This window comes from Hyla sarda, chromosome 3, assembly GCF_029499605.1.
Source record: "Hyla sarda isolate aHylSar1 chromosome 3, aHylSar1.hap1, whole genome shotgun sequence".
Taxonomy (NCBI): domain Eukaryota; kingdom Metazoa; phylum Chordata; class Amphibia; order Anura; family Hylidae; genus Hyla; species Hyla sarda.
In genome coordinates this window covers 163,819,276-163,840,916 of record NC_079191.1, presented here as the reverse complement: position 1 = coordinate 163,840,916, position 21,641 = coordinate 163,819,276, and the positions used below count along the sequence as shown (strand labels likewise).

The 21,641-nt window shown below is 43.0% G+C and overlaps 1 protein-coding gene across 5 annotated transcripts in view; it reads right to left on the bottom strand.

Moving 5' to 3' along the window:
- MB21D2 (Mab-21 domain containing 2) overlaps positions 1-21,641 on the bottom strand; it is a 112,158-nt gene that overhangs the window by 26,540 nt on the left and 63,977 nt on the right. The window contains exon 1 of one of the 5 annotated variants that reach the window (XM_056565418.1): positions 1,795-1,816. The exons of the other annotated variants lie outside the window; for them this stretch is intronic. The gene's annotated coding sequence lies outside the window, so the exon portion shown is untranslated. Of the gene's footprint in view, positions 1-1,794; positions 1,817-21,641 lie in introns of those variants that run through there. 5 annotated transcript variants of the gene reach the window in all.

The following is a 21,641-nucleotide window of genomic DNA, read 5'->3' as shown; positions in this document are numbered from 1 at the left end:
CTTCCACAGTCCAGATGAACATTCTAGAACATTTATATAGCGATAGATATTCGTGTAACATTTGAGGCCTGTAGTTTACTGTAGATGAGTTTATCTATTTCACTTTACAGAGTGATCACTTATTTTAATGCTAATTTTTGTACCATCAAATGATCATAGTCACAATTGACATGGTTGTATAGTATTTCACTCAATAACTTTATTGTTGGCAATTTTAAAGGGCAGGCTGACTTCAATAAAATAGGTAAATAATTGTCACTAACTGGTGAGGATCCAAAAGGATAAGGATAAGATGTCTGATCCCCGCAATCTCCCACAGTACTCAACGTTCTAAACAAATGCCGGGTTCCTGCAGCAGTGAAGTCAGGGCCACGTCCCTTATGACGTCACGCCACACCACCTCCATTCATGTCTAGGGGAGGGGGTATGCCATAGACATGAATGGAGGGGCGTGGTGGCGCAAGGGGCAAGGCCATGATGTCACGGCCTCTGGCTCAAAGCGTTCTGAACAAAAATGTTCAGAACACTGGAGCACCCCTTTAAACCGGATTTACACTACTCCATCCTCATATTCAAACCCCTCGAAGCTTGATTCACATACCTTGAGCTTCATATTCACACCCTTCAAAGCTTGATCCATGCCCCCTTTGCCTCATACTTACAAACACAGAGGATGATTCATACCCCTCACCCCCATATTCACTCCCCAAAGCCTGATTCACCCCCCCCAACCCTTATCCCACTTATCCTCATATTCGCAGCCTTCAAATCCTTATTCCTGAGCCTAATATTCAAACCCCCATAAGGGTATGTTCACACTGAGGAAATCAAGCAGAAATTTTCTGCCTCAAAATATTGTTACTTTTCCACAAGAACTCACAGAGATTTTGCGCAGAATTGGTGCGGAATTAGCGCAGAATTCCACACGCGGAAATTAAAATTTCAAGCGGAGGAGGAGAAAAAGAGTATTATATATTATCCTCTTTTTTTCATGCGGAAATTCTGCGCCAATTCCGCGTGGAAATGATTCTGAATGAAAAAAAAATAAATTAACAATGATCTCTATGGGAGTAAGACGCTGATTCCGCCTGAAAGAAAGAACATGTTCTTTCTTCAAGCGGAACATACTTCCTCATCAGAATTCTGCTTGAGGAAATTCCTCAGTATGAACTGAGGGGCAGAAATTCTGCACAGCTCTATGGGGTTTTCACTACTGAATGAATTGGAGAGGAAAAAGCAAGCAGAATTACTCATGGAAATTCCTCTCCAATTCCTCAGTGTGAACATACCCTAAGCCAGATTCACCCCCCCCCCCCATCCTCATATTAACACCTCGAGACAATTTGCACCACACATTCTCATATTCAGTGTTCAATGCCTGATTCATGCCCCCTTAGCCTCCTATTCCATCCCCCTCCTCAAGCCTTATTCATGCCCCCTCAGTTTTCTATTACACCCTGTCACGATCACACCCTATGGGTCCAGCCAAGACGCTAGAGAGAGTGTGATGGTGCAAGGGTTAAAGCCGCCAGACCTTTGGGTATCCACTACTAGTCCCAGCAAGTCACCAAATTAACCCTTAGATAAACGTGTTTCCACCAGAGCTGCCTTCAGAAAGGTGAGCTCATATATTTAGAGATCAAAGACCAGAGCTGATTAATTAAACATTTAATCTGATAAAAGGTATCACAGTGCTGACTATATAAAAATACAGAAACAAATGACATACAGGTATAAAAATATATAAAAGAGTTTTGCAAGACAAGTTCAGAAAACAAAAGATGAAGTTCTTACAGCATGATGATATAGCAGTCCATGAGAGTGCTGTTCTTAGGATGGTCTTGTCAGCTTGTGGCAAAGCATTCAACAACAGTTCAGTCCAGCATTTTTAAATCTTATCTCTGCTTCTTTGGAGGGAAACTCCATCCCCCCCCTCCCCTCAGATCCCACCAGGTGGGGCATCTCTCTTCCTGACCCCTTATCTGTTTGATTATATGATGGGACCAGAGTGCATGACTTCAAAAGGAGATACAAAAACAGCCAGACCCCCAATAAAATGCAATACACAAATCCACAGTCTGAATGACCTCTCACTCCCAGGTCTTAGTTTATACACAGATATAATTATAATACACATATAGGATTTAATACTCAGGCCTTGGGCCTGACAACCCCCCCCCCCCTCAACCCCACAAAGATCTGTATTCATTCCCTCCGTCTCCATGTTTACAGACCCTGAATTACCCCTTCGGCCTCATATTCACATCACCTTGAGCCTGATTCATGCCCCACACTAATATTCAACCCCCCTTGCCCCAGTTTAGCATTAACCCCCTTTTTCAAAGGAAACCCGTATTATGAAGAGTGGTCTTTACCAGTGCTCTATACATTTTGAGGTCTTCCCACACATGACGGAGCTGCAGGGCACACTGCCCCACAATGCACAGTCCTATAAGTAGGACCATCGATTGGCTAGGTCCAGGATATGAAGCAGCCAGGCTTCTGAATTCAATAAGATAAATGAAATGTAAGGCTTCTGGCTATGCTCAGTCATCAGAAGAACATGTGCCTTATGAGCAAATAAAATATAGTTCCCAATAAAAGCTCATTTTTCCTTTCATCACTTCTGGCTCCCTGAATGCGGCTGTCTAGTCACATGGCACTAGCTGGAACCAGACAGCGCTGTCCTCAGCTTAGCCAAGTGTGTGTAATGCAGCTGGAAGAGATTTCACACTGCTCTCCCAGATGCTCCTTTGCCTCAGCTCTCATTTACTCTCATTTACCATGCCACTGGTGTTACAACACGTCCTTAGGAAACAACCGCAACATTACTTCCACCGCATACTAGACCATGACTACAGAAGCTGAGGGCTGACCGTCTGTGATACATAAACATTGCTAAACTTTAAAGGGGTACTCCGCCCCTAGACATCTTATCCAGTATCCAAAGGATAGGGGATAAGATGTCAGATCGCCGGGGTCCCGCTGCTGGGGAGCCCTGGGATCGCTGCTGCAGCACCCCGCTATCATTACTGCGCAGAGCGCAATCGCACTGCACATAATGACGGGCAATACTGGGGCAGGAGCATCGTTACGTCACGGCCCGCCCCGTCAATGCCAGTCTATGGGAGGGGGCGTGGCAGTCATCACGCCCCCTGCCATAGACTTGCATTAAGGGGACGGGCCGTGAAGTCATGAGGGGCGGAGCCATAACGTCACGCTGCTCCGGCCCCTGTATCGCCCGTTATTACGCACAGAGCAAACTCGCTCTGTGCAGTAATGATGGCGGGGTGCCGCAGTGGCGATCCCCGGGGTCCCCAGCAGTGGGACCGCGGCGATCTAACATCTTATCCCCTATCCTTTGGATAGGGGATAAGATGACAGGGGCGGAGTACCTCTTTAAGCCCAAATAGCTTATATATTGGGGTGTTCTTATAATATAATATGTATTATGTTGTCTTTTAGATTTCAGCATGGTCATGGTATTTTTAACTTTTGTTTTTTTCCTTCTCCCATTCTAATAGGCATAATACGTTCAATTCTCCACTTAGAGACCCATAGGAGGGCTTGTTTTTGTGCACCAATTGTACATTGTAATGATATCACTAATTTTACCACAAAATCTATGACAAAAGCAAACAAAACAAAAAAATTATTCGTGGGACAAGATTAACAAAAAAAAAATAAAAAAAAATCATTATGCTATGCTGCCACCTCTGTTCGTGTTAGGAACTGTCCAAGGTTTGCTATGGCGATTTGCTCCTGCTCTGAACAATTCCTGACAGGTACAGAGGTGGCAGCAAAGAGCACTGTGATCAGACTGGAAAGAACTACACAACTTCCTCTGTAGTATACAGCAACTGATAAGTACTGGAAGGATTCAGATTTTTAAATAGAAGTAATTTACAAATCTGTATAATGTTCTGGTTCCAGCTGATTTGAAAAAAATGGTTCTTTCCTCTGTAGTACCTATTTAAGGCAGTATTTCCAAACCAGAATTACTCTGGTTGTTGCCAAACTACAACTTCCAGCATGCCTAGATGCCTCCAGGATTGAGTACAGGTCATTAGCCGAGATCAGGGAGATGCATAGAGAGCCTCATCTTTGTATGTACTGTTGCTATCCTACCTTATCTAGGCCCCAGCAGTATAATACAGCTGCTGTTAACTCCTCCACCGGATAATGAGATGATCCTGCGCCTTTTCTGATGATACATTCCCTTTAAAGGGTTAAAGACAGTGTTCATATAATAATCCATACAACGATATGTAAATCTACAGCGCAAGATCTTTGAAATTGGCAAGCGCTGCTCTGTGATTTAAGGATCTCTCTGTCACATGGAGCCGTCAGCCAAGCGCAGTCACATTTGGCATACTGCTATCTTTTCTGACAATGCACCCAAATAAAAATGCAAGCTGGAACAGACATAGATAGGCTGCTGCCAGATATCTATATACTAGATCCTCTCTAACCCCGATGACAGAGGTCCATCCCCTACACATTAAATCGCTGGCTGATCCTACCAAAATAAGAAGCTTCACGCCACATTTATCTACAGTGTCTGGCCTTAAAGGGGTTATCTAGGATTAGAAAAAGACTTCTTCAAAAATAAAACACCTGTCCTTATGGTGTGTGGTATTGCAGCTCAGTTCCACTGAAGTGACTGAAGCCAAATTGTAATACCACACATAACCCAAGGACAGGTGTGGTGCTGTGTCTGCAAGAAGTGAACTCTGCTTAGCTATTCCTGGATATCCCCTGTAACAGTGGTCTTCAACCTGCGGACCTCCAGATGTTGCAATACTACAACTCCCAGCATGCCCGGACAGCCGTTGGCTGTCCGGGCATGCTGGGAGTTGTAGTTTTGCAACATCTGGAGGTCCGCAGGTTGAAGACCACTGCCCTATAAGGATCCACTTACACCACCTTTTTGCAATATGGCAGTCAGTTGCAGAATTTCGTTTTTAAATGAGCTGGAATCAGATAGTGACTCGGGTCGGCTCATCTTTGGACTGTATGTTTTTTTCCATACTAAAAAAACATGGTCTGCCACGGTTTTTAGTCCAGCAATAAAAATGAGCTGACCGGAGTCACTTTCTTACTCAGTTCGGCATATTCAAATGAATTGGGTACAGCGCGTGTTCCAGAGGGGAGATGGGAATTCTACCGCCGGATACGGCTGGCCTTTATGGGTTTTATTTCTAAATAAAGAGATAGTTTATCTCTAATAAAGTCGAGCTGGAGACCTTCTATCCATTTTTTCTTCACTGTTATCCGTAGCTGAAGTCGGACCAGTGTTGTGTCCGAGCACTCTGTACTTACTGGTGGGGTAGACAGAAGTACAACTAATGGCGAGCTGATAAATTCTGTAAGTAAAAATACAGCTTATGTACCATATAAACTCGAGTATAAGCAGAGTTTTTCTGCACAATTTTTTGTGCTGAAAATGCCCCCCTCGGCTTATACTCGAGTGAAAAAATATATATACCGTTGGGGGTGGGGGTGAGGGGGGGTTGGCCAAGCCATTCATCTTCGCTGCAGGGACCATCCGACTAGTGACGCAGCGTTGACGCCACCGCACAGGGACGTCCCTGCACACGGATCTCCCAGTGCGGCGGCGTCAATGCAGCGTCACTAGTCTGGGCCCGGCCCGGAGAAGAGGACCTCCCGGTGAAGATGGACGGCCCAGACCGGCTCACCCTCCCCACCGGAATGCGGACAGTACCTGCAGCTACTAAGCAACAGGACCGAGAGAACTGGGGAGGTGAGTAGACAACGAGGGGGCCTATATGATGACGGAGGGGGGGGTCTGGATGATGGCAGGGGGGATATAGACAGGGGGTGATGAAGACGGGGGTCTGGATGATGACGGGGGTGGGGGGGGATTATGTATTTTCTCCCCTAGGCTTATACTCGAGTCAATACGTTTTTGCAGGTTTTGGGGGTGAAAGTAGGGGCCTCGGCTTATATTTGGGTTGGCTAATACTCAATTATATACGGTAATCTGTACAGGCAGCTTGGTGAGAGTTTATACAGACGCTTTGTAAAGATAGAACCAATTCTCTCAACTTCTTCATCTTTTGAGATTTTTTGTAAAATAAAATCTTTTCATCATCTATCAAGAAGTGGTGTTCAGATCCCAGCATGGCGGATGCAATAATATTGTATTGTCAAAGAATAATAGAAGCTGACAGGGAATCGCCAGCTGTTCAATATTTCTAGTCTATTATACTTTGCTTCATATACTGTACAACGGAGTGTCTGACATAGTCCACCGCGAAACGCGTCCAACGTTTTCTATTTCATAAGCGAATTTGTATTAAAACAAAGGCTGCACAAATGTGACCTTCTCAGGGTTATCATTTTCTATTTGCTTGGTTGAACAAAAGCTGGATTACGAAAACCATATATAGCATAAATGTTTCAGAGCCTGGAGTGTCCTTTGTTGCACAACTGTCTCCTTTCATTACAATGGTATACAATATATTGCTGGGATAAGCCTTTGGAGCTTAAGTCAGCATTTAAATTATTGGTCACTAAATAATTCTACATAAAAAAAAAATAGCTAGAAGCTATTGACATGTCTGAGTTAATCTGTGACAGTATCCCCTTTATAGATGTACACACTGTCGTCTATATAGTTCGCTCTGATTCTTCTCACAAAGTGCTGATTTGACGGTAAATTAAATTATTGAATAAGTATGGTCAAATACTGGAAACTGCTTAGAATTCAATCTTCACGTCTGATAGATTTTCAGGACCGCATCTCTTGGGAATGCTGGCTCTGCAATGGCCCAAATCAACATTTCTATTTTAAAGCCTATACAGAAAATGCATATTATATTTCTATTATAAGAGCTGACTGACCTATGGTCACCAAATGGTGGAAACGGTTGAGGGTGCAGGGCATCCAAGGCTATTTGCTGAGCATAAAGTTCTACATACAAGTGAGGAATAAGATACAAAAAGTTGTAATGTAGAAATATGATCTGTATTAATATACTGAAGCAGTAGAGGACAGATAGGACGGCACCACTCAACGTCATATAATGCAAAAGATATTATGCAGTCATGTGTAGGGAGAGCAAGAACCGGAGGACAGGGGTGCACGATGCATGAAAGAAAGACATCCACATAGAATCCACGGTAAGAAAATCCACATCTGTTCACCTGTTTAAAAGGTAACTTTTATTTCGACATCTTCATAAAACAAACAGCCGGCCTGGGTGGGATTGGGAAACAGAAAACGTAACAGCCAGAGCTGTGCGGGTGGGCGGCAACAAGCTGGTTTCACGGGTATTCCGCTTCCTCTGGCCTCCTGGCCAGAGGAAGCGGAATACCTGCGAAACCAGCTTGTTGCCTCCTGGCCAGAGGAAGCGGAATACCTGCGAAACCAGCTTGTTGCCTCCTGGCCAGAGGAAGCGGAATACCAGCAAAACCAGCTTGTTCCCTCCTGGCCAGAGGAAGCGGAATACCCGCGAAACCAGCTTGTTGCCTCCTGGCTAAAGGAAGCGGAATACCCGCAAAACCAGCTTGTTGCCTCCTGGCCAGAGGAAGCGGAATACCTGCGAAACCAGCTTGTTGCCTCCTGGCCAGAGGAAGCGGAATACCAGCAAAACCAGCTTGTTCCCTCCTGGCCAGAGGAAGCGGAATACCCGCGAAACCAGCTTGTTGCCTCCTGGCTAAAGGAAGCGGAATACCCGCAAAACCAGCTTGTTGCCTCCTGGCCAGAGGAAGCGGAATACCCGCGAAACCAGATTGCCTCCTGGCTAAAGGAAGCGGAATACCCGCAAAACCAGCTTGTTGCCGCCCACCCGCACAGCTCCGGCTGTTGTGTTTTCTGTTTCCCGATCCCCACCCAGGCCAGCTGTTTGTTTTATGAAGATGTCAAAATAAAAGTTACCTTTTAAACAGATGAGCGTAGATGTGAATTTTCTTACCGTGGATTCTATGATCTGTATTAAATTGCTTCCTCATGTAAAATACATGTTCTGAGGTGTAGGTCAACCAAATGTACAGAATGTAGTCACATTTACATTTCATTTGATCTGCAGAAATCAATGGATCTAGCTGGGGTACGCTGCAGCACACTTCCGCATAGTGGACCATCTTTTATCCGATGTATACCACAAGCGTAGGGTAGTTTTTGATGTGAACTTTGGGTGGGTTCACACAGCGTATTTGTCTCCATTTCACAATTCCATTACAGTATCTTTAATTTAGTTGTATACAAAGACAAAGTAAACTATGCCATTATGTATGGCAAACAAACATATGATGCAATCGATCTTTGTTTTTTTTTTTTATAATGTCAATAAGTCAATTGGAAATGGATTTTGCTGCATGGCATAGTGCATCATCTGTTAACATATATTCTTTTCCCCCTTTTTATGGGTTTAAAACGTTAACTGGAAACAAAAATGCAATGTAAAAATTTTAATCCTTCCAGTACTTATCAGCTGCTGTATGCTCCAGAGGAAGTTGAGTTGTTCTTTTCTGTCTGACCACAGTGCTCTCGGCCTGCACCTCTGTCCATGTCAGGACCTCTCCTGCTCTGGACATTTCCTCACATGGACAGAGGTGTCAGCAGAGAGCACTATGGTAAGACTGATAACTTCCTCTGTAATATACAGCAGCAGATACCTACTGGATTTACAAATCTGATAAAAAAAAAATAAAAAAAAAGAATTCCACTGGAGTACCCCTTTAACAGCTGACAGCCACTGTCTGTCAAAACTTCTGAAGCTCAGGTGACTGTTTGGTAGGGGATCTCCAGTGGGAACCAACTCTTAAAGGGGTACTCCGGTGAAAACCTTTTTTCTTTTAAATCAACTGGTGGCAGAAAGTTAAACATATTTGTAAATTACTTCTATTAAAAAATCTTAATCCTTCCTGTACTTATTAGCTGCTGAATACTACATAGGAAATTCTTTTCTTTTTGGAATGCTCTCTGATTACATCACAACCACAGTTCTCTCTGCTGACGTTATTATAATAATAATAATAACGCTTTATTTATTGTTGTCCTTAGTGGGATTTGAACCCAAGTCCCCAGCACTGCAAGGCAGCAGTGCTAACCACTGAGCCACCATGCTGCCCTTAGCACACATCTGCTATGCATGGTTGCTAAAATGGACAGAGATGTCAGCAGAGAGCACTGTGTTCATGATGTCATCAGTGTTCCAAAAAGAAAGGAATTTCCTCTGTAGCATTCAGCAGCTAATAAGTACTGGAAGGATTAAGATTTTTTAATAGAAGTAATTTACAAATATGTTTAACTTTCTGCCACCAGTTGATTTAAAAGAAAAAAGGTTTTCACCGGAGTACCCCTTTAAGACTACTAGATAGGAAGTGCAGTTCCACTAGTGCACAGAGGTGCAATTTACACTGAAAGGACTATAGCCACAAATCTTACTGCATTAGAGAAGGACTGGTCCACCATAAAATCGTCTTAAAACAATAATAGGCAGAACACATGTCCAGCAGAAGACAACCTCATTTGAAACAGACTTTGGAGATGATAACTTGCCAATATGGTCTATTTGTAATGGGTTAACACACATTAAAAGTGGGTATGCACATGTTCTGCGCATACAGAGAATGCATAGTTAGAATAATTTCTTTATAGGCGCCCAGGAAATCCCAGTTCAGTACTATAACTGTATCCTCAACCCCACAGGTTCCCATAAAGGTTTACAACAGTGTTTTCCAACCAGAGTTTTAGGAGACCCAAAAAAAGGTTCTGTACACTTCGAAAACACAAGTCTGTCCCTTGTTACATCAGGATGTTATGTGTGACAGCATATAAAAGCAGCATCAGGGCATTGTGTGCTGTATCACATATACTGGCATTAGGACATGTAGGCAGGATCCTGGAGACCAGAGAAGATGGAAGCGATGAGAGCAAAGTAAATACCTGTTGATCCGGTGTCAGATTTAGTAGTCTTATCTGGATTTTTTAATTCATTTAGAGGTCTGATCTAAAGTCTGAACCTAAGTTAGGGTCTGGTCAGAGGTCTGGGATCTGAATACATTTTGTTGTATGGAGGATTGAATTTTGAATAAATTTTTAGGCATGACATTACTGGGTCGTGTAAATAATTTGTTCTAACCTTTGTCTCTCTTGAAAAAATAAAAAGAATAGGCGCGTGTTTCCAGAGCTTCGCCAGAGCTAGATAGAATTGTATAGGGTTAGAACTGTCTATCCTATCACCCCATAGAATATCCATGCAGAATTCCGCATGGAGATTCCCCAGCAGTAGAGGCCAATTGATATCAATGGGATTCTGCTGCACTGTCAACACAGCAAAATTTCTGCACCAGATGATGTTTCTTGCGCAGAAATTCAAATTCCGGTGTCCGCAGAAAGAACAGACTTGTCTGTAGATTTTGCAGAGTCTGCACAAAATGCATTTACAAACATTCCCAGCGCCAGCATGTTCTGTGGACATTCCATCATGTGAACACAGCCTAAGGGTACATTCACACTGCAGAATCTCCACTCGTGGAATTCCGCGAGTGAAGATTCCATCTGGTGGCCGCTGATTAAATACTTTGTGGTAGGACCGCGTGGCCCTGCACTGTCATTATGGACAGCAATGCAGGGCATGCGGACTTCCGTGCAAAGAATGAACATGTTCATTCTTTGTGCGGATCAATTTTAGCTGCGGAACTGTCCGCTGCTGAAATTCATCAGTGTGAGCAGGTCTCGCGGAAGACCCATTCAAACTAATGTTAATGTTTACTGCTCGGAAATCCGTGGGAACTACGCAGTGTGAATGTATCCTAGTGGGGAAACTATTGTGCTGCTATAGCTCTATATGGATACGTGGGTTAGCCAGGCAGTAGGTCCAAGCTGCTGTCATACCATGTAGGTGCATAAACATGTCTTATAATGAACCTATCCTCATCAACATGTGCAAGAACAGTCAGATATATGAATGTTAGTCCAATGCATGTGTGTGACAGGCACCAAGTCATCTCTATACAGATACATGGCAAAGACAACGCATACACCAAGAGCTGCATTCATTTTAGCAAAAGAACCTTGCAGTTTTTGTCACTGACTGTTTCACCTAGACCTTCTACAGAACACAGAAAACTGCGGAGCTTATTTCCATTAGATTTTTTTGCACAAATATTCAATGCTGAAAATTGATATGCTAAATAAGAACTATTTTCAGAAGCTGTTTGCATGAAGGATGTGAAGAAGCAGCTTGAAGGTTAGATGAAGGAGCAAGGTTCCTATGAAGCACATTGTAGTGGATTAAAGGGGTACTCCACTTGCCAGCGTTCATAAGTTAATGTTCTGAATGCTGTTTTCATGCTGTGGGGGTTGGCCACACCCCTCGTAACGTCACGGCCACGCCTCCTCAATGTAAATCTATGGGAGGGGGCGTGATGGCACAAGGGGCCTGACCGACCCTCACAGGGCCAAAACAGCATCCGGAACATTTACTTCCGAGCGCTGGTCAGTGGAGTACTCCTTTAATGCTCAGTTACTACTGTTTGAGTTTATCAGTTTTGCACCTAGAAGAATAAAAAAAGCTTGTGGATATAGCAGCTTATGGTGGGTGCCCCCCGATTCTTCTTTTTGTGGATTTGTAAAAATGTATGTTTATTATAGTGCTACACGTAATAAAAGACTGAGTAAATATGAGTAACCATATATGAGAAGACCGAGCAGCATTTCCGCTTTCTGTTCTGAAGACGGTACTGAGCCATCTTCATCAGTCCCATTGAGTTGAATGGAGCGGTAGCATGCAAATCCTAGCACTGGATACCTGTTCTCCCGACTGGTAGGTATCGCATTGGTTGAATTGCCACAAGACACTCCACACCTATCCTGGCGATAGGTGATGCACGTCCTTAGTGTGAAAAACCCTTTAGCAGACTGCCCTACAATGTTGTTACCACCTGCATTACGAGAGTCTAATACACTAGTGCTTAGAATAAGGTAAGTAACAGAACGGAGGCAATGAATCTTAGGACTTCTCACATGGTCTATTATTTCCGCTACAGTATTGAATAGGAACATTTCATCTGAAAACTCCAGTATAATTCCAGCATCCTGCATCAAAGCCATGATATTGAGGTGACTGATAGAGTGTAGCATGGGTCAATAAAAGTAATTAGCACTATGTCAGACCGAGCCGTACACCATAGAACAGTTCACAGCCGCAAGGTAGAATCAGAGGGCAAGAGCACAAGTGATAGCAAAGCCTTTTTTACAGCTCAAGTAATGAGCCATAACATATATACATGTTTACTCTGTGTCTGAGAGATTATATAGCCTCAATAAACAAAACCTCCAGAAAAGAGTCATTTCTATATTTTAACATCTACAATGCAATTACTATCCATATTTTAGAACATTTAAATACTTACTAACCTATCCACCTATACCTTTATGCATAAGATCTTTGAACAAGTGTGCTATATTGAAAGGCCAGTAAAGAGTCATGGGGGTGGTGCTGCTCCTCTGAAGACTCATGCTGGGTGGTCACTCTACTGACACGCGTAGTACACAGAGTAAACTGAGGCTAGTACACCTTGCTTCAGTGCACATGTGCCAAATGCTGTTGGGCTTGTATCCAAGCTTGAGGGACCTTAAAGGGGTATTCCAGGGAAAAACTTTTTTTTTTATATATATATCAACTGGCTCAAGAAGGTTAAACAGATTTGTTAATTACTTCTATTAAAAAAAATCTTAAACCTTTCAGTACTTATGAGCTTCTGAAGTTAAGATTGTTCTTTTCTGTCTAAGTGCTCTCTGATGACATGTGTCTCGGGAACCGCCCAGTTAAGAAGCAAATCCCCATAGCAAACCTCTTCTAAACTGGGCAGTTCACGAGACACATGTCATCAGAGAGCACTTAGACAGAAAAGAACAATCTTAACTTCAGAAGCTCATAAGTACTGAAAGGATTAAGATTTTTTAATAGAAGTAATTTACAAATATGTTAAACATTCTGGAGCCAGTTAATATATAAAAAAAAGTTTTTCCTGGATAACCCCTTTAATGAAGGCAGGAGAGGGATTGAACAGCATGGCTGTAGGACAAGCACTACCCCTGTAACTCTTTAAACGTAGCACACACTGTTTTCAGTGTCATGGTGGTGGTGCCACTCCCCTGAATTCATGTTTGGTGTCATGTCATATCCCAATATATAAAATAAGCCAAGAGTGGCACCACCCACATGACTGTTTACAGGTAATTTGGACATAGTGAGCATTATTTTCAAACTTCATTTTTTACATTAGCCACAACAGACACAGGCTTTAGAGCCCACGTTTTAAAGGGGTACTCCACTGGAAAAGATTTTTTATTTTTTTAATTTTTTTTAAATCAACTGATGCCAGAAAGTTAAAACAGATTTATAAATTACTTCTATTAAAAAATCTTAATCCTTCCAGTACTTGTCAGCTGCTGTATGTTTCAGAGGAAGTTCTTTTCTTTTTGAATTTCCTTTCTGTCTGACCACAGTGCTCTCTGCTGACAGCGGAATACCCCTTTAAAAGGAACCAAAACCTGTATCACAGAAAACAGAGCACATGCAGGTTCATATTGCAGAGCCCCAGGTGCTCTGTGTTACAGATCTTGCTTAATAGAGCTATAGTAGGAGCCTGTACAGTTATGTAACACAGAGTATAATCACCAATATGAATCTATATCCATGGAGTATCTCACAAATTTGAGGTAGTCTGAGTACGCAGTACATGGCGTGTGAGTACGCAGTACATGGCGTGTGAGTACGCAGTACATGGCGTGTGAGTACGCAGTACATGGCGTGTGAGTACGCAGTACATGGCGTGTGAGTACGCAGTACATGGCGTGTGAGTACGCAGTACATGGCGTGTGAGTACGCAGTACATGGCGTGTGAGTACGCAGTACATGGCGTGTGAGTACGCAGTACATGGCGTGTGAGTACGCAGTACATGGCGTGTGAGTACGCAGTACATGGCGTGTGAGTACGCAGTACATGGCGTGTGAGTACGCAGTACATGGCGTGTGAGTACGCAGTACATGGCGTGTGAGTACGCAGTACATGGCGTGTGAGTACGCAGTACATGGCGTGTGAGTACGCAGTACATGGCGTGTGAGTACGCAGTACATGGCGTGTGAGTACGCAGTACATGGCGTGTGAGTACGCAGTACATGGCGTGTGAGTACGCAGTACATGGCGTGTGAGTACGCAGTACATGGCGTGTGAGTACGCAGTACATGGCGTGTGAGTACGCAGTACATGGCGTGTGAGTACGCAGTACATGGCGTGTGAGTACGCAGTACATGGCGTGTGAGTACGCAGTACATGGCGTGTGAGTACGCAGTACATGGCGTGTGAGTACGCAGTACATGGCGTGTGAGTACGCAGTACATGGCGTGTGAGTACGCAGTACATGGCGTGTGAGTACGCAGTACATGGCGTGTGAGTACGCAGTACATGGCGTGTGAGTACGCAGTACATGGCGTGTGAGTACGCAGTACATGGCGTGTGAGTACGCAGTACATGGCGTGTGAGTACGCAGTACATGGCGTGTGAGTACGCAGTACATGGCGTGTGAGTACGCAGTACATGGCGTGTGAGTACGCAGTACATGGCGTGTGAGTACGCAGTACATGGCGTGAGTACGCAGTACATGGCGTGAGTACGCAGTACATAGCGTGAGTACGTAGTACGTAGCGTGCGAGTACGTAGTACGTAGCGTGCGAGTAGGTAGCGTGCGAGTACGTAGTGCCATTTTAGTACCACATATAACAAGGCAGTGTATTAGCCCCCACTAAGAAAATGAATAGGGCCAAACAACAGTTTGTCCGTTTCTTTTCCAGCTCTGTTTGACAAACATCTAATAAAATACATTTAATACAATCAGATCTTGCCCCATGGCACATGTTCCTATATATTATGTTAATATATGCCCTGTAAACAAGGGGTCAATACCAAGAACTTCAGTAACACAGCGCCCTGTAATTACGGATGTGCCTCGCTCCTGAAGTCACTGGAGCGTACCAGGCATCACTAAAAGCAGAAGACATTAATGTGCTCTTTGAAGTCATTGTGCAGCGGTGAAATCCCTGCTAGTGTAAAACAGGATGAAGAAAAGGCTTCTGTATGGCCCTGTTCACATCATGGATTCTTTTTAATTATGTTTAATGTACATATCTGACAAAGATAATGACAAAAAAAGGAAGGCTGTGGTGGAAGTCTAACGGTGCCGTTACCCATAGGCTATAATGGTATTAACATATACATCATGTACTTTTCATGATATTCCTCTACATTATAGCCTATGGGTGACGGAAGCAACTGTTTGCCATCTGTTTAAAAAATCCATCACCTATAGGTTATTATAACATCTGTATAACAAATGTCATGAGAAACAAGGAGAAGCTCATGGTGCATATTTTTTTTAAAGGTTCCTGTGGCATTTATCACTAAGATGCTACAATGTTACAATAAAATATACAGAGAAATACGTTTTTATGGCGGCAAAAATCTAAAAAAGAACTCAGGCAGGCTGTCTTTCCTACAAAATATTGCACACAAATAAAATAAAATGAAAAAAATAAAAATAAAATCAGAAAATACTAAAGCATATTCTTTCCAGTAAAATAATATATCTAGGTGATGCTTTCCCACTAATGCCCTTAAGACATTTGGTCAGAACGGAATAGTAAAGACGCCAAGTTTAAGGTATAGGTCAGTAGGTGTATATAAAGTTTGGTACATGTACATACAGTATGCTGTATTGGACATCATTTATCCCTTTAATGACTTCTAATTGTATATTAGCCAGATATATGTTAATAACGTATTGCTGTGTGCAGACCCCCTCCCTCCACAGCATGTTACCCTGCAAGTACAGACAAAATACTTCACTATGATGGAAAAGGGGAGTGAGTGCCTGGAGACTTGGAGGCGAGACAATATATTACACTATAAGCTGCTAGCGTGAAGAACAGGCAGCCGTGAGAAGTAATCATTTTCAGCGTCTTAATTTGGAAGCTTGAGGGTAATATAATGTATCCCTGTATCACAGTACCAGACATCACTGCCTCACTTCCAAAGCCATTACAGAGAGCTACTGAAATCACCGTCCATATATCGATCCGTACATATTCCTCTCTCAGTTAGCACATGAATAGGATATAATATGAAAACACTGAAAATTCTAATAGCCTGTCAGATTCTATATCGCTCGCAACAAACTGGAACAATTTCAGAATTTCCACTGAGAAATCTCTATATAACAGTGTCGAGGTCCCTCCCCTCTGAGCCATAGCAGAGAACCCCAAGAAGATTATGCAGCTCTACTGTACCTCACTTCTAGATGTTTCCAACCGCTCTCCTTAAAGCACCCACTCTTAGTTGCGACTCTCCAGCCATCCTCTGTTAGCTGCAGGCCTTACAGCTGTCTCTAAAATTGTGTCCCTCTAGTCAGTCAGCCCAAGCCACATAAGTCTGTCCGCACATGCCTAAAACTCAAGGGCCACATTGAACAGGTTTCCCCTGCACTCCATGTGGTTCATGCCACACACTGGTTCTGCTTCCTGCCAACAGTGTCTTATATAACTATGCTGTAGCAGCACCATCTAGAGGCCACAGCAACACCAATACCTCCCATCTGAGCAATTGTACTGGTTGCCCATTCAGCTCAAAACACAATTTACACTCCTCACTCACTCAAAGTTTTTCTTAGTGCTGCACTGCCCTATATCTCCTCCATCATCTTAGTGTACAATCCTATATGTGTTCTACAAACTGCCAGTGATCTAAAACGAACATCTTCCATAGGCCGAACCTCTCCAAAGCTTTGCCTGTGCTGCGCTAGTTCCCTGAAATGCAGTAGCATAAAGCTTCAGACCTATACCCTACATCCACAGTTTTGAACATGCCCTATATACACACACATCTTTCCAGGCAGGCTTATAACATTCCCTAAATTGACTGCCTGACATAGGCTGGGTTCACACCACATTTTTGCAATACAGTTCCCGCATACGTTTTCAATTTAAAAACCGTACGGAACCCTATTGAAAACCGTATGCATTGACTCTCCATTGAAAACTGTATGGAAAAAAGATGCATCAGGTTGTGTCCGTTTTGCATCCTGCATGGTTTAGTCAGTTTTTTTTCCCGTACCCAAAACCGTAGCGTACCGCGGTTTTTGGTCCGGGTGAAAAACCGTATTCAAACTTATACCTTTTTTATTTTTTATTTATTTATTTTAAAATGGGAGTCAATGGGAACTGTACAGAACCGTATGCGCGTACAGTTCCATCTGGTTTTCACCATAAGGTTTCAGACTTTGCACAGTTTTTTTTCTTGGAATTTCAATTAAACAAGTGAAACTTTATTCATAATGGAATGCAAAGTTAAAAACTTATACGTTTTTTTTCTTAAAAAACTGATGCAACCGGACATCATTTCTCAAACCGTATATGGATTAAAATGTGTACACGTTTGATACAGTGTAGTCTGGTTTTGAGGAATCCGTTTATCAAAAACCTGATACGGGAACTGTATTGCAAAAACGTGGTGTGAACCCAGCCTTTCTATGTTCCTCTCACTTTCATTGAGCGGTGTTCCTCTATACTCCGTGCACTTTAGACATACAGATATCGATTGGTGACAAGCTCATTCACCTGTATGTGCACTAACCTATTTATAAAAGATGACCATACCATTGTAGAAATAAATGACTGCATTTTGCTTCAACCCTGTTCCTCATAGATTGTAAGCTCTTAGGGGCAGGGCCCTCACTTGTTTGAGTAATACCTGTAGGGCTGCAGCTAACCATTATTTTAATAATCGATTAGTTGGTGATTATTTCATTGATTAATCGGGAAAAAAAAATAAAAAATGCCAGAAAAGGGGTTTAGCTGATTCTACTTCTGTACAATGGCCATATTAAAAGTTTCTACCATGTGATGAGACCAAACAGCTGCAATTTTGGACTTTATTTTTAATTTTTACATTTACGTCGGTTGCTGTACAGGATCATTATTTATGATCCTGTACAGCAACCAGCGTACATTTGATATTGCCGCATGGGTAACTGTCTACACTATTAAAATAAAATATTAATGATTCACTAACATTTTAATAGTGCAGACAGTTAGCTATGCGGCAGTATCAAATACTTTTTTTGTATAGCAATAGGAAAAAGAGGGACACATTTTTATTGGAGGATCGGTTTATTTACATATTTTTTTCTTCTTTTTTTTACTTTACACTTTTTATATAGCACTCCTGTACACATGGGGGTATGTGCAGACTGCAGAGCATTGCACCCAACCCATGTCTGTAGTACAGACTCTAGTACTACAAACACTAGGGTGCAAATGCTCTACACCCCCCACCCCATGTGTATAGCAGTGTATATGTGCTACAGACACAAGGGTGCAATGCTCTGCACATACCCCACACCGCTGCACACCACTATACACATAGGGGTATATGCAGAGCACTGCACCCTTGTGTCTGTAGTACAGATACTAGGATGCAATGATCTGCACATACACAATGCTATACACTGGGTAGTATGTCAGTGTTTCCCAACCAGTGTGCCTCCAGCTGTGGCAAAACTACAACTCCCAGAAAGCCTGGACAGCCGTTGGCTGTGTGGGCATGCTGGGAGTTGTAGTTTTGCAACAGCTGGAGGCAACCTGGTTGAGAAACACTGGTGTATGTAGTATACACACACTGCTATACACATGGGGGGTATGTGCAGAGCATTGCATCCTAGTGTCTGTACTACAAACACAAGGGTGCAATGCTCTGCACATACCCCATAGGTAAAGCGGTGTGCACTGCACTCCCTATACACACAGGGGTATATGCAGAGCATTGCACCCTTGGGTTTGTAGTAAAGACACTAGGATGCAATGCTATGCACATACCCCCCATGTGTATAGCAGTGTGTGTATAGTACATACACACTGCTATACACATGGTAGTATGTGCAGACCATTGCATCCTAGTATCTGTACTACAGACACAAGGGTGCAATGCTCTGCATATATCCCCATGTGTATAGCGGTATGTGCAGAGCATTGCACCCTAGTGTCTGTAGAGGACACTAGGGTGCAATGCGGCAGTAACAGTGGCAGGGCGCATCAAACAGCAGGAAATTGGCCTACCGGCGGCAGTAGTATCGATGAGATCCTCCAGGGCAAGGGGAGGCTCTATAAAATGGAGGCACAATGTAGTGCATTCACAGGCGGAGGGGGAGGGGAGGGGGAGCAAAGTAGCAGCAGCAGAGCAGCAGCAGAGCAGCAGCAGAGCAGCAGCAGAGCAGCAGCAGAGCAGCAGCAGAGCAGCAGCAGAGCAGCAGCAGAGCAGCAGCACGCGTGATTGGTGAGCAGTGGGTTAGTGGAGGGTGGGACAGGGACTTAACGTACAGAGGCTGCGGCGGTGCGGCCTAGCGCCTGACCGCCCGCGCGCAGCAGCCTTACAAACGCTGGCGCCCGGACATCGAATCGGCCCATTATTCGATAAAGGGATTTGTTAACAACGAATCCAGTTATCAAATTTTATTACATTTTATCAAATAATTGCTGCAGCCCTTTTTGTCTGTAAATGTACTCTGAGTTGTAAGTGCTGCAGAATATATTTGTGCTATATAAATTAATTGTATTATTATAACATATATTAGGAACATTTGCACAAACAATATGACTATAAATGATTATGTCGTTTTTTTTTTACATTTGCAATTGGATTTTGTTTAAATCAGAAAAAATTTGTGCCATGTCGATCACATGCTAAATTATGGTGGCATGTGCCCTTTAGAAGCACAGGGGAGAATATGTCCAGAATACAGTGCTGTATAGAGGTACATGGATGGCCTCTGTACATGAGCTTATCTGTATATACAAGCAACTGTATTTTTTTTACGTGCCCTGTCAACTGCACGCTAGACTAGTGTCATCTATACCAATGACATTTCTAGTGAGATCAGAGCTGTAGGGGGATTCTTTTTGCGCACTATTGAGTATTGAATGTGAAGGGAAAGCACTGATCTAAACCTAAGGGCACATAAAAGCTCTTTATAACTGTATTAAATGGGGTTATCAAGCTTCATATTTTATTTACCCATTGACCACATATGCTTAGTTGCTGTCATTTCCTAACCAATTTTATTTCATACAAACACAGTAAAGCCTTTTAGATCAGCTGAGGCACGGGCTATTACACTTTAGGTACTCTCTTCTTTTCAGAGGTGTCAAACTAAATAGGCAAAACTGTTCCCCTTGTAATACTATGGTAAGTGATTATAAGCTGTATATTCTATTTTCCCTATAAAAACAACAGGAAATAAAACAGTATAAAACTAATCTACCAATATATTAGTCACTTGCCTAAGAATATGCCAATGTGCCCCTATAGTCCCTTCTCACTGATCATACTTCCGGACTATTCTGTAGTCACATAAGGGTGGAACCGCTCTCCTATGGACTTATCAATTTATAGCTAAGTTTGAAGGTCAAAGGTCTGGAACTTCGGAAGTAACAGTGCAATAAATCCAGCTGGAGATCTGAAATACAAATTCCCAGTTGTCCTCCATGTACATGAGAGACAAGAGGAGTTTATCTCAACCTTATTGAAGATTTCAGATAGCTTAGGGTAAAGTCTCAGAGGGACAATAAAACCGATTAATGAGTTTCATTACCACAACGTGTGCGGTAGTTATCAGTTTCTTCTTTCTAAAATACCAACTACACAGCAGGACAAGTGACTTCTTCCTTCACTAGAGGTTACCTTATAGACTGGTTTTCTGGTGTGTTCTATTTAATACCAGACTCTAAAAACTGTAAAATGCATCAAATATTTATTGTGAAAGGAGTATTCCAAAGAATGTTAATTCTATCCAACTGGGCTCAGTCCAATTGACGAAAAAACAAACAAAAAAAATAACACTATACTTACACCCCTCACTCCCCCCACCCATTATCTCTATTCCGCTGTCACTTTCAGTGTAAGGCTACATTCACACCTTGTTTTCAGCCTACGGTTGCCGGATCCAGCTGGGGGAGGGGAAAAGCGGGTGTTGAAATCCATTTACTTTAATGAGCCGACTGGAGTCAAACGTTAACTCCAGTCGGCTAATTTTTTACCCGTGTCCGGTTACCTGACCGGACCTAAAACCGTAGTATACTACGGTTTTAGGTCCGGTCACAAAACCGGATATGGGTCAAAATGGAGCCAACCGGAGTCACCGTTTGACTCCGGTTGGCTCATTAAAGTAAACTGATTTCAGCACCGGTCAAGCTGGGGAATGGGAGTGCCCGGTTTTCCCCTCCCCCAGATGGATCCAGCAACCGTAGGCTGAAAACGAAGAGTGAATGCAGCCTTAGGCTAGGTTCACACTACAGAATTTCCACATGCAATTCCGCTTTGAAATTGCAGACAAAAATTTTGCTTACTAAAATGTACTGTATAGTGAATGGGTTTCCGTTCACAAATTCACACTTCGGAATTTGTGAAGCGGAATTTATGAACGGAAAATCCACTTTAAAATTTCCGCCTGAAGAATGAATGGCGTTGCTCATTCTTCAGTCTATTGGAGACTGCAGTGTCCACGCGGTCCTAGTACCGACTGATTTAGTCTGCACTGGCCGCACTCAGAATCTCCG